The sequence below is a fragment of the Rhipicephalus microplus genome, chromosome 4 (assembly GCF_043290135.1).
Source record: "Rhipicephalus microplus isolate Deutch F79 chromosome 4, USDA_Rmic, whole genome shotgun sequence".
Classification (NCBI taxonomy): domain Eukaryota; kingdom Metazoa; phylum Arthropoda; class Arachnida; order Ixodida; family Ixodidae; genus Rhipicephalus; species Rhipicephalus microplus.
The window spans coordinates 199,086,110-199,100,388 of NC_134703.1; positions in this window are offsets into that span (position 1 = coordinate 199,086,110).

Here is a 14,279-nt window from a genome sequence, read left to right on the forward strand (position 1 = left end):
GAACCAAAAAAAGGAAAAAAAACAAAAAAGGGGGAGAAAAAAGACGAAAAAAAGAAAGAAAAGAAAGAAAGTAAAAAAGAGGAAGAACCACTGTCAACACTGAGAACGAAGCCAACTGTCCGTCTACTTCCACATACGGTTCATATCACGTGCTGTTCAGTTCTTGACGTGTGTCGGGCCACCCAAGATTGTCGCCGCGGTGCCGGGAGGGTCCGTGACAGCGTGCGTGAAGAAAGGGGTTTCCCCGTAATGGGTCGTTCGGCGGGCGGCGGGCGGCGTGCGAAAAGGAAAGGTTTCTCGTTAATGGGTCGGTCGGCTATTTACCTTTAATCTTCATCCGTTTCCCTTCAATGGTCATGAAGTGGTTCAATGGTCATGAAGTGGACGAAGATTTCTTTCTTTTTTTCGTCTTTTTTCCCCCATTTTTTGTTTTTCTTTCCTTTTTCTGGTTCCCTCTTACTCTCGCAAACGTCTTTCAAGGCGAGAGGGACGCGGCAGCAATGAAGTTTGGAAGCTCATGTCAGTATAACTCATCCACTGATGAAGGGAGGACCCCTCCCGAAACTGTTGGGAAATAAATATATTTATCCTTGTTGACAACGCTCCCGTTGTGCCATATCCCATACCTTCACGAAGGCTAACTGGCCCATTGAATTATTACTCCCACTCACTATATATATATATATATATATATATATATATATATATATATATATATATATATATATATATATATATATATATATATATATATATATATATATATATATATATATATATATATATATATATATATATATATATATATATATATATATATATATTTATATGTATATATGTTTGTATAGGAGAGAAGACGCACGTACGAAGTTATTTTATTGACGTTTCGGCCGTGGGTCTGGCACGAGTGCTGTTTATATACATGTGCATATCAGTAAGATACAAATATGAAAACCGGCATGAAAGGCGATATATGGGCATATATATATATATGCAAGTCACACAATATGAAGGGCGCCTAATCTACGAGTAAAAAGATATTGCTTCCATGCGCGAGCACGTTGTTCACAAATAAAAGATAAAACGCATAAAAGATAAAGCACATAACATGAAGAGTAGTCCGACCGGTAAAAGCAAAAGAAAAAAAGAAAAAACTATAAAATACTAATAAAGATGACAAAGACGTTACAAAGCTGCTACGTAATCAACGGATACAGACAATGTAGTGCGACTTGCTGAGCAAAGTTGAAAAAAGATGGACAGGGTGATACAGGTTACGCAGATAGGCAACTAAGTTTTCCTACGTTTTCACTCAGACCAGATGCGACGGCATTGAACTTATAGATGAGGAATGATTCACGGGCTTCTCTATCATAATTTGTGCGGAAACCAGATTCTAGTAATGTGACCTGTAGGTTTTCAAAAGAGTGGCCAGGTAGGTGCACGTGTCTTGAAATGGGCAAGTGGGGCAAGGTGTTAGCATGAGATTTATGGTTGTTAAAACGCAGTCTAAAAGGCCCTTCTGTTTGACCAATGTACTGTATTTCACATAGCGCACATTCGATCATGTATATCACGTTCTTAGAATCGCATTCAAGATTGCCTTTGATTTTTAAGGAAAAGTTGGAACCAGTGCTGGTGACCTGTTGGCATGTGCGCATGTAAGGGCATACTTTGCATCGCGGTTTTTGGCAAGGATGGCACCCGATCGTGTCAGGACTGTCTGCTTTCGATGATGATGACAATGAGAGTATGTCTCGAATTGTTTTAGCTTTGCGGTACACTGCTTTAGGTGGTTCGGTGAAAATGTTTCTTAAGCGTTCACTTTGCATTAGAATATTGTGGTGCTTTCTCAGCACATTCGAGACACGTGGAACTGACGCAGAATGGGTAAGGACTAAGTTTGTCTGCGGTGAGGGAGTTGAGTTTTTCGCAGCGCACAACAGCGTTCTACGATTATGCATGTCGGCACGTTTTATTCCGTCATCAATTAATTGCGGCGGATATTTTTGTTTGACTAGAGCATTCTTTAGTGTTCTGCAATTTTTTTGAAACTCGGATTGCTCTGAGGATATTCTTTTAAAGCGTAAGGCCTGACTGTAAGGGATGCTAGTTTTGCAATGTTTCACGTGGCTACTGTCAAAGTGCCAATACTGTTGCCGGTCTGTAGGCTTCCTGTATAGTGCAGTGGATAGCTTATCATTTACAATCGAAATGCTTACATCAAGAAAACTAAGCGTTGATGTGGAATAGGTATGAGAAAATGATATTGATGGATGGGCATCATTAAAGTCAGATATGAAGGAAAGTAACTCCTGTTCACCATGCGGCCAAATAAGGAAAATGTCATTCATCAATGTAACGTTTATAATAAAAAGGTTTCAGCGCGCGGGTTCACGAAAATTCACTTTCAAGCTGGCCCATGAATATATTGGCGTAGTTGGGTCCAATACGCGTACCCATTGACGTGCCGCTAACTTGGACATAGTGTGTCCCTTCATATTGAAAGTTATTTAGCTCTAAAATGAGCCTGAGATATACTGCTAATGTGTTGATGTCGATAAATTTACCCGGTGATGCTGCTTCATAGTACCTGGCGACTGCCGCTATTCCGTCTACATGCGGAATGTTAGTGTGTAAAGACGCTACGTCTAGCGTGACCAAAAAGGAACCTTGAGGAACAATCAGATCAATTACACCAGAAACAAAGTCGGTATAGTGTCCCTTACGTAAGACGGAAGTGATGCTGGGATACTACTGATCAGAGAATCGACATAGCTGGACAATTTTTCTGTGACAGTGCTTCCATGCTCGTGCATGGAAGCAATATCTTTTTACTCGTAGATTAGGTGCCCTTCATATTGTGTGACTGGCATATATATATATATATATATATATATATATATATATATATATATATATATATATATATATATTGTGGGCATTTAGTATACCAATCCTCTTCATCTGTACATTATCATCATTATCATCTGTGGCTCATGCATCCTCATCGTTGTCACGTAGCATCATCATCTTGGTTCGTTCATCTCAGCTGTCGGCTGCCGGTTCTTCGGGCCTAATAAAGGTCTTCCAAACCAAGACTTCATACGTGGTGGAGCGTGCTGTTGGATCCCCCGTCATCCTCTCGACCACTCTACCCTCTGGAGCTACGTTCAGGTCGCCGCTTGGGACAGGTGTCCGGAAATATGTCGCACCAAGAAGAGGTCGGTGCTGCGGCCGTTCCCACTCCGCCACCGCGTGCCGCGCCTTTTCACGTCATTAACAGCCTCCAGCGTGAGCCCCATCCCTTCGCTGGTATGCGCGGGGAATATGTGGAGGAATGGCTGGACGATTTCGAACGTGTCGGCGCTGCTAACCGGTGGGATAACACCTACAAACTCGCTTACTTGTCATTCTACCTCATGGGTGTCGCGAAGACGTGGTTCCTCAACCACTTCATCGACATCCCCGACTGGTCAGCCTTCAAAGATCAGCTTCGCCATGTCTTTGGTACACCGGCTGTTCGTTCAGCTCTCGCAAAGAAAGCTCTAGCGACTCGAAAACAGCACATCGGGGAGTCGTATACATCCTACATCGAGGATGTCCTTTCCCTTTGCCGCCGGGTTGACACCCCAATGACAGAGTCAGACAAGGTACGCCAGCTTCTTAAGGGGATTGGACCCGTCGCATTCAATGCCCTTGCAATCCAGAATCCGGCTACCGTTGCTGACGTTGCGACAACCTGTCAGCGCCTCGAAGAACTTGAGTCGATGCGCCTACAACCGGACAGTGACGCGGCCCGTATTACGGCAGATCCAAACCTACGAGACACAATAAGGGTGATAATACGCGAAGAATTAGAATCAATGGGATTCACACTACCTTCAGTGTCTCCCATTCAGTCTTCTTCAACGTCATTGCGGGATGTCATCAGGGAGGAGCTCACGTCCATGACCCATATGGCCCACCTGCAGCCCACTGTCGCTCGTACTCTCCCATCGTTCTCGCATGCCGTCGCTGCACCATCAGGCACCGTCAGCTCGACGTCGCCACCACGAACGTACGCGTTGGTTGCTGCCGCACCTCCCAGAAGCTTTCCCACGAGCTTTCCATCACCACCGCCTGAGCCATCATCTGTCCCTCTCACTGTTCTCTCTCCCGGTGCATCTAACACAAGCTACTACCCTCCTTATCGATCGACTCGCCCTACGTGCTATTATTGCGGCTATCGTGGTCACATTTCGCGCTTTTGCCGCAAGCGCCAGCAAGATGAGCGCCGAGGGTATGACATACGCGAACGAGACTATACCGCAGGAGCCTTGTACCAGGGCCGTCGTTATTCGTCACCGCCGCGTCGGTCTCCATCTCCGCCAGCATCCGGTGAACTGCGCAGTAGTCATCGATCAACCAGACGCCGTTCACCATCGCCCTACCGTCGCTCCTCTTCTCCTCTTCAGCCTGCTTCCCTCGCTTCTGATCGGCGTCCGGAAAACTAAGCGATGCAGGTTTTGGAGGACAAACTGCATTCCAACACAGTACTCCAATTCCTCCAGCGCGCCCTTACAATATGATTGCAGTCTCAGTTGAGGGAGTGGATGTTGATGCTTTGGTGGACACTGGGGCTGGGTTTTCTATTATTCGTGCTGATTTGTGTACCCGTCTTCGAAAAGTCACGACGCCTTATGATGGACCAACACTGGTTACAGCCCAGGGAACAATGATTCGCCCTTCCGCTCTCTGTACGGCCCGTGTGCTTATCGACAACATTCTTCATCACATACAATTCGCTGTGCTATCCCCGTGCTCCCACGAACTCATTTTAGGCTGGGACTTTCTTTCGTCTGCTTCCGCGGCGATTTGTTGTGCAGAACGTGTCGTCCATCTTACTGACACAGATCACTTGCTTTTTGACGAAACCTACAGGCCACTTCGACTCATCGCTGCTGTAGACATCGAGTTACCCCCGAACGAACATCAATTAGTGACAGTTTTGTCCAACGACGTCGACTCTGGTGACATTTTGGTCACTCCATCGCCCCGTTGCCTTAATAAAGGCATAGCTCTCGCATCAGGTGTGGCTCGCTTCAACAATGGATCAGCTGTCCTCGCTGCTACGAACACCACACCAGATAAAATTTTACTGCCGCGGGGCACTACTGTCGCCTGCGTTGCCGATCTGGAGCCTGTGTGCGTCGTGCCTCTTACCCGTGTGTCCTCTAAAGGCCATCCTGGAGATCATGCTGCTTCCTCGGCCTTTACAGCAGCCATCAACCAGGACTTGACAGACTCGCAGAAGCAGCAGCTGCTTGATTTGTTGCAAAATCATGCAAACTCATTTGACGTTCATTCATCCAGCCTGGGTCAGACAACTGCTACAGCACGATAGGATTCATCATAAACCAGCTTTCTGTCTTGCTGTCGGGCTTCAGTGTTTATACGAGCACGTTGGCGGCTCTCTGCGAGCCATAAAACGTATTCCTCTGGAGAGGATGGAGATGAATCCACATGGCAGGTAAAGAAAGAGACGTCGAGGAGAGAAGTAGGGGAGCGTCCATAAACAAGGTAAAATGGGGAGTAGCCGGTTGTCCGCTGAATAGCCGTATTGTAGGCGAAAGTTACGAATGGTAGGACTACATCCCAGTTCTTGTGGTCTGGTTGAATGTAGGCGGCGATCATGTCAGCAAGAGTGCGGTGGAATCGCTCAGTGAGGCCGTTAGTTTGGGGATGATAACTAGAGGCAGTCTTGTGAGTTGTGCCAGAGGCGCAAAGAAGTTCGTTCACTAGTTGTGAAAGGAAGGGCCTTCCACGGTCACTGAGCAATACACGTGGAGCACCATGACGCAGTATAATGGCTCGGAGGATGAAATCGGCAATTTCAGAAGCTGAACCGGTAGTGACGGATGCTGTCTCGGCGTAGCGCGTCAAATGGTCAACGGCTGTTACTATCCATCGGTTTCCAGCAGCGCTGACTGGAAGGGGGCCATAAAGATTGATGCCTATAACTTCGAATGGCGTGGCTGGGCACGGAAGAGGCTGTAGTGTACCGGCTGGAGCAGATGTGGGTAGTTTTCTACATTGGCAGGTAGTGCAGGACCCAACGTACCGAGCTACACTAGTGGTAATACCTGGCCAATAAAACCGACTTCGAAGGCGATCGTAGGTTTTGTGATAACCAAGGTGACCAGCCGTTGGATGGTCATGAAGTGCTCTGAGGACTTCGGATCGAAGCGATCGGGGTAGAACGGGAACCCAGCGCTGACCGTCAGGATGGTAAATTTTGCGGTACAGTACCGAGTTGTCCAGCTTAAACTGCGAGAGTTGGCGACGGAGCCTCGCATTAGGTGGACGGGAACTGCCAGTGAGGTAGCCTATAATACGTCGACAGTATGGGTCAGCCAGCTGTCGAGAAGAAAAATTGTGCGTGTCGTCCGAAGGCAGCTGGTCTATAGAGGCGAGAGAGGAAACCGCCGTAGACGTGGTCTCCAAGGGTGTGTTGTGCAAAGTGATTGCGGAAACGCTGAGGGGAGCCGCTGGTAGTGGGCAGCGAGAGAGAGCATCGGCATCGCTATGCTTTCTGCCACACTTGTATACGATGTCAAAATCATACTCTTGTAGGCGTAGAATCCAGCGGCTGAGGCGTCCCGACAAGTTCTTGAGTGTCGAAAGCCAACATAAAGCATGGTGGTCGGTCACAATGGTGAAATGGCGGCCGTGAAGATAGGGACGAAATTTCTGTACTGACCAAACGATGGCGAGGCACTCCTTCTCGGTGATCGTGTAGTTCCTCTCGGCTGCGGAGAGGACGCGGCTGGCGTACGCAACGACTCGCTCTCGCAAAGAGTTGTCGCGCTGGAGGAGCACGGCTCCTAAACCGTGGCCGCTAGCGTCTGTATGGAGGAAGGTCGGTGCACCATCGTGAAAATGAGAAAGCACAGGATCGGTTGTGAGGGCACTCTTCAACCTGTCGAAAGCCGATTCACATTCCTGAGACCACTGAAAGGGCGTACCAGAAGCAAGTATCTTATGGAGTGGTGCGGCTATGGAGGCAAAGTTTTGTATGAGTCGCCGAAAGTATGAGGCGAGACCAAGGAAACTTCGCAAATCTTTCGGCTTGTCAGGGCGAGGGAAGCGAAGCACCGCAGCAGTTTTCTCAGGGTCTGGACGAATTCCGTCCTTGCTCACAACATGACCTTGATAGATCTGCTGGCGAAATGGCACTTCTTGGTGTTAATTTGAAGACCAGCGCCCGCAAGGCAAGTCAGGACCTCGTCCAAGCGTTGCAGATGTTGAGGAAACGTCGATGAAAAGACAACAATGTCATCGAAGTAACATAGGCAAGTCTTCCATTTCAGGCCACGCAGCACGGTGTCAATCAAGCGCTCAAAAGTTGCGGGTGCATTGCATAGACCAAACGGCATAACATTGAATTCGTATAGGCCGTCCGGGGTTGCAAACGCAGTTTTTTCTTTGTCATCTTCGTGCATGGGGATTTGCCAATAGCCGGCACGCAAGTCGAGGCTTGAAAAGAATTCAGCACCTTGTAAGGAATCGAGGGCGTCGTCGATACGTGGCATGGGGTATACGTCCTTCCTAGTGGTCTTATTGAGTGCTCGGTAATCGGCGCAAAATCGTACGGAACCGTCTTTTTTACGCACCAGAACCACTGGAGACGACCAAGGACTGGTTGAGGGTCGGATTATCTCCCGTTGCAGCATATCGTCTACGTTTTCCTCAATGATTTTTCGTTCGGCTAGGGAGACGCGGTACGGACGACGATGCACAATGGATGTTCCGTCGGTCTGAACACGATGTGCTGTAGCAGTTGTCTGACCCAGGCTGGATGAATGAACGTCAAATGAGTTTGCATGATTTTGCAACAAATCAAGCAGCTGCTGCTTCTGCGAGTCTGTCAAGTCCTGGTTGATGGCTGCTGTAAAGGCCGAGGAAGCAGCATGATCTCCAGGATGGCCTTTAGAGGACACACGGGTAAGAGGCACGACGCACACAGGCTCCAGATCGGCAACGCAGGCGACAGTAGTGCCCCGCGGCAGTAAAATTTTATCTGGTGTGGTGTTCGTAGCAGCGAGGACAGCTGATCCATTGTTGAAGCGAGCCACACCTGATGCGAGAGCTATGCCTTTATTAAGGCAACGGGGCGATGGAGTGACCAAAATGTCACCAGAGTCGACGTCGTTGGACAAAACTGTCACTAATTGATGTTCGTTCGGGGGTAACTCGATGTCTACAGCAGCGATGAGTCGAAGTGGCCTGTAGGTTTCGTCAAAAAGCAAGTGATCTGTGTCAGTAAGATGGACGACACGTTCTGCACAACAAATCGCCGCGGAAGCAGACGAAAGAAAGTCCCAGCCTAAAATGAGTTCGTGGGAGCACGGGGATAGCACAGCGAATTGTATGTGATGAAGAATGTTGTCGATAAGCACACGGGCCGTACAGAGAGCGGAAGGGCGAATCATTGTTCCCTGGGCTGTAACCAGTGTTGGTCCATCATAAGGCGTCGTGACTTTTCGAAGACGGGTACACAAATCAGCACGAATAATAGAAAACCCAGCCCCAGTGTCCACCAAAGCATCAACATCCACTCCCTCAACTGAGACTGCAATCATATTGTAAGGGCGCGCTGGAGGAATTGGAGTACTGTGTTGGAATGCAGTTTGTCCTCCAAAACCTGCATCGCTTAGTTTTCCGGACGCCGATCAGAAGCGAGGGAAGCAGGCTGAAGAGGAGAAGAGGAGCGACGGTAGGGCGATGGTGAACGGCGTCTGGTTGATCGATGACTACTGCGCAGTTCACCGGATGCTGGCGGAGATGGAGACCGACGCGGCGGTGACGAATAACGACGGCCCTGGTACAAGGCTCCTGCGGTATAGTCTCGTTCGCGTATGTCATACCCTCGGCGCTCATCTTGCTGGCGCTTGCGGCAAAAGCGCGAAATGTGACCACGATAGCCGCAATAATAGCACGTAGGGCGAGTCGATCGATAAGGAGGGTAGTAGCTTGTGTTAGATGCACCGGGAGAGAGAACAGTGAGAGGGACAGATGATGGCTCAGGCGGTGGTGATGGAAAGCTCGTGGGAAAGCTTCTGGGAGGTGCGGCAGCAACCAACGCGTACGTTCGTGGTGGCGACGTCGAGCTGACGGTGCCTGATGGTGCAGCGACGGCATGCGAGAACGATGGGAGAGTACGAGCGACAGTGGGCTGCAGGTGGGCCATATGGGTCATGGACGTGAGCTCCTCCCTGATGACATCCCGCAATGACGTTGAAGAAGACTGAATGGGAGACACTGAAGGTAGTGTGAATCCCATTGATTCTAATTCTTCGCGTATTATCACCCTTATTGTGTCTCGTAGGTTTGGATCTGCCGTAATACGGGCCGCGTCACTGTCCGGTTGTAGGCGCATCGACTCAAGTTCTTCGAGGCGCTGACAGGTTGTCGCAACGTCAGCAACGGTAGCCGGATTCTGGATTGCAAGGGCATTGAATGCGACGGGTCCAATCCCCTTAAGAAGCTGGCGTACCTTGTCTGACTCTGTCATTGGGGTGTCAACCCGGCGGCAAAGGGAAAGGACATCCTCGATGTAGGATGTATACGACTCCCCGATGTGCTGTTTTCGAGTCGCTAGAGCTTTCTTTGCGAGAGCTGAACGAACAGCCGGTGTACCAAAGACATGGCGAAGCTGATCTTTGAAGGCTGACCAGTCGGGGATGTCGATGAAGTGGTTGAGGAACCACGTCTTCGCGACACCCATGAGGTAGAATGACAAGTAAGCGAGTTTGTAGGTGTTATCCCACCGGTTAGCAGCGCCGACACGTTCGAAATCGTCCAGCCATTCCTCCACATATTCCCCGCGCATACCAGCGAAGGGATGGGGCTCACGCTGGAGGCTGTTAATGACGTGAAAAGGCGCGGCACGCGGTGGCGGAGTGGGAACGGCCGCAGCACCGACCTCTTCTTGGTGCGACATATTTCCGGACACCTGTCCCAAGCGGCGACCTGAACGTAGCTCCAGAGGGTAGAGTGGTCGAGAGGATGACGGGGGATCCAACAGCACGCTCCACCACGTATGAAGTCTTGGTTTGGAAGACCTTTATTAGGCCCGAAGAACCGGCAGCCGACAGCTGAGATGAACGAACCAAGATGATGATGCTACGTGACAACGATGAGGATGCATGAGCCACAGATGATAATGATGATAATGTACAGATGAAGAGGATTGGTATACTAAATGCCCACAATATATATATATATATATATATATATATATATATATATATATAATATATATATATATATATATATATATATATATATATATATATATATATATATATATATATATATATATATATATATATATATATATATATATATAAATATATATATATATATATATATATATATATATATATATATATATATATATATATATATATATATATATATATGCCAGTCACACAATATGAAGGGCACCTAATCTACGAGTAAAAAGATATTGCTTCCATGCACGAGCATGGAAGCACTGTCACAGAAAAATTGTCCAGCTATGTCGATTCTCTGATCAGTAGTATCCCAGCATCACTTCCGTCTTACGTAAGGGACACTATACCGACTTTGTTTCTGGTGTAATTGATCTGATTGTTCCTCAAGGTTCCTTTTTGGTCACGCTAGACGTAGCGTCTTTACACACTAACATTCCGCATGTAGACGGAATAGCGGCAGTCGCCAGGTACTATGAAGCAGCATCACCGGGTAAATTTATCGACATCAACACATTAGCAGTATATCTCAGGCTCATTTTAGAGCTAAATAACTTTCAATATGAAGGGACACACTATGTCCAAGTTAGCGGCACGTCAATGGGTACGCGTATTGGACCCAACTACGCCAATATATTCATGGGCTAGCTTGAAAGTGAATTTTCGTGAACCCGCGCGCTGAAACCTTTTTATTAGAAACGTTACATTGATGAATGACATTTTCCTTATTTGGCCGCATGGTGAACAGGAGTTACTTTCCTTCATATCTGACTTTAATGATGCCCATCCATCAATATCATTTTCTCATACCTATTCCACATCAACGCTTAGTTTTCTTGATGTAAGCATTTCGATTGTAAATGATAAGCTATCCACTGCACTATACAGGAAGCCTACAGACCGGCAACAGTATTGGCACTTTGACAGTAGCCACGTGAAACATTGCAAAACTAGCATCCCTTACAGTCAGGCCTTACGCTTTAAAAGAATATCCTCAGAGCAATCCGAGTTTCAAAAAAATTGCAGAACACTAAAGAATGCTCTAGTCAAACAAAAATATCCGCCGCAATTAATTGATGACGGAATAAAACGTGCCGACATGCATAATCGTAGAACGCTGTTGTGCGCTGCGAAAAACTCAACTCCCTCACCGCAGACAAACTTAGTCCTTACCCATTCTGCGTCAGTTCCACGTGTCTCGAATGTGCTGAGAAAGCACCACAATATTCTAATGCAAAGTGAACGCTTAAGAAACATTTTCACCGAACCACCTAAAGCAGTGTACCGCAAAGCTAAAACAATTCGAGACATACTCTCATTGTCATCATCATCGAAAGCAGACAGTCCTGACACGATCGGGTGCCATCCTTGCCAAAAACCGCGATGCAAAGTATGCCCTTACATGCGCACATGCCAACAGGTCACCAGCACTGGTTCCAACTTTTCCTTAAAAATCAAAGGCAATCTTGAATGCGATTCTAAGAACGTGATATACATGATCGAATGTGCGCTATGTGAAATACAGTACATTGGTCAAACAGAAGGGCCTTTTAGACTGCGTTTTAACAACCATAAATCTCATGCTAACACCTTGCCCCACTTGCCCATTTCAAGACACGTGCACCTACCTGGCCACTCTTTTGAAAACCTACAGGTCACATTACTAGAATCTGGTTTCCGCACAAATTATGATAGAGAAGCCCGTGAATCATTCCTCATCTATAAGTTCAATGCCGTCGCATCTGGTCTGAGTGAAAACGTAGGAAAACTTAGTTGCCTATCTGCGTAACCTGTATCACCCTGTCCATCTTTTTTCAACTTTGCTCAGCAAGTCGCACTACATTGTCTGTATCCGTTGATTACGTAGCAGCTTTGTAACGTCTTTGTCATCTTTATTAGTATTTTATAGTTTTTTTCTTTTTTTCTTTTGCTTTTACCGGTCGGACTACTCTTCATGTTATGTGCTTTATCTTTTATGCGTTTTATCTTTTATTTGTGATCAACGTGCTCGCGCATGGAAGCAATATCTTTTTACTCGTAGATTAGGCGCCCTTCATATTGTGTGACTTGCATATATATATATGCCCATATATCGCCTTTCATGCCGGTTTTCATATTTGTATCTTACTGATATGCACATGTATATAAACAGCACTCGTGCCAGACCCACGGCCGAAACGTCAATAAAATAACTTCGTACGTGCGTCTTCTCTCCTATACAAACATATATATATATATATATATATATATATATATATATATATATATATATATATATATATATATATATATATATATATATATATATAGTGAGTGGGAGTAATAATTCAATGGGCCAGTTAGCCTTCGTGAAGGTATGGGATATGGCACAACGGGAGCGTTGTCAACAAGGATAAATATATTTATTTCCCAACAGTTTCGGGAGGGGTCCTCCCTTCATCAGTGGATGAGTTATACTGACATGAGCTTCCAAACTTCATTGCTGCCGCGTCCCTCTCGCCTTGAAAGACGTTTGCGAGAGTAAGAGGGAACCAGAAAAAGGAAAGAAAAACAAAAAATGGGGGAAAAAAGACGAAAAAAAGAAAGAAATCTTCGTCCACTTCATGACCATTGAACCACTTCATGACCATTGAAGGGAAACGGATGAAGATTAAAGGTAAATAGCCGACCGACCCATTAACGAGAAACCTTTCCTTTTCGCACGCCGCCCGCCGCCCGCCGAACGACCCATTACGGGGAAACCCCTTTCTTCACGCACGCTGTCACGGACCCTCCCGGCACCGCGGCGACAATCTTGGGTGGCCCGACACACGTCAAGAACTGAACAGCACGTGATATGAACCGTATGTGGAAGTAGACGGACAGTTGGCTTCGTTCTCAGTGTTGACAGTGGTTCTTCCTCTTTTTTACTTTCTTTCTTTTCTTTCTTTTTTTCGTCTTTTTTCTCCCCCTTTTTTGTTTTTTTTTCCTTTTTTTGGTTCCCTCTTACTCTCGCAAACGTCTTTCAAAGCGAGAGGGACGCGGCAGCAATGAAGTTTGGAAGCTCATGTCAGTATAACTCATCCCCTGATGAAGGGAGGACCCCTCCCGAAACTGTTGGGAAATAAATATATTTATCCTTGTTGACAACGCTCCCGTTGTGCCATATCCCATACCTATATATATATATATATATATTGTTACGCCTGAAGTAGGGGTACGGGGGTTTATTGAACGGAAGCTGGGATGGCGAGGCCGCACCGGATAAAACTGCCGAGAGATCTTCTTCTTCCCAAGTCCACACTTCTATTCCCTCTTATCAATCCGGCACATACACGTCGTAATATTTCCCCCTTCGCAGACGAAGCGCACCGCGCGTTTCATGCATCGTCCCGCAGTCTAAAAGCTTTGAGGCGAGCCACATGGGTAACCTCGGTCTTGGTTGATCGTCTCCCACTAGCTGTCAGTCGTGCTATTTTATAATCTACTGCACTGAGGCGCTCAAGGACAACGAATGGGCCAGTGTAGTGGGCGAGAAGTTTTGTGGACAAGCCACGCTTGCGGATAGGCTTCCACACCATTACAAGGTCTCCCGGTTCATATGTGACGTGGCGGTGCTTGCTGTCGTAGCGGAGCTTTGAGCGGTCTTGCGATGCTATAGTACGCAGGCGGGCAAGACGCCGAGTTTCTTCTGCAAGGCATAGTGTTTCAGCTAATGAAGGATCGTCATTGTCATAAAACGAAAAGATAGTGTCCAGGGTATAACGAGGGGGTCGAACGTAAAGAAGGAAGAAAGGGCTGTGGCCGGTGGTTTCGTGTTGGGCAGTGTTGAAGGCATACGTGATGAACGGTAAGACGTCGTCCCAGTTCTTGTGATTGGACGCCACGTACATTGAAAGCATATTCACCAGTGTCCGGTTCGTTCGTTCAGTAAGGCCATTCGTCTGTGGATGGTAAGGTGTCGAATGACGAAGTTCCGAGCCACACATACGGAGCAGTTCCTCAACAACGTCTGCCGTAAAC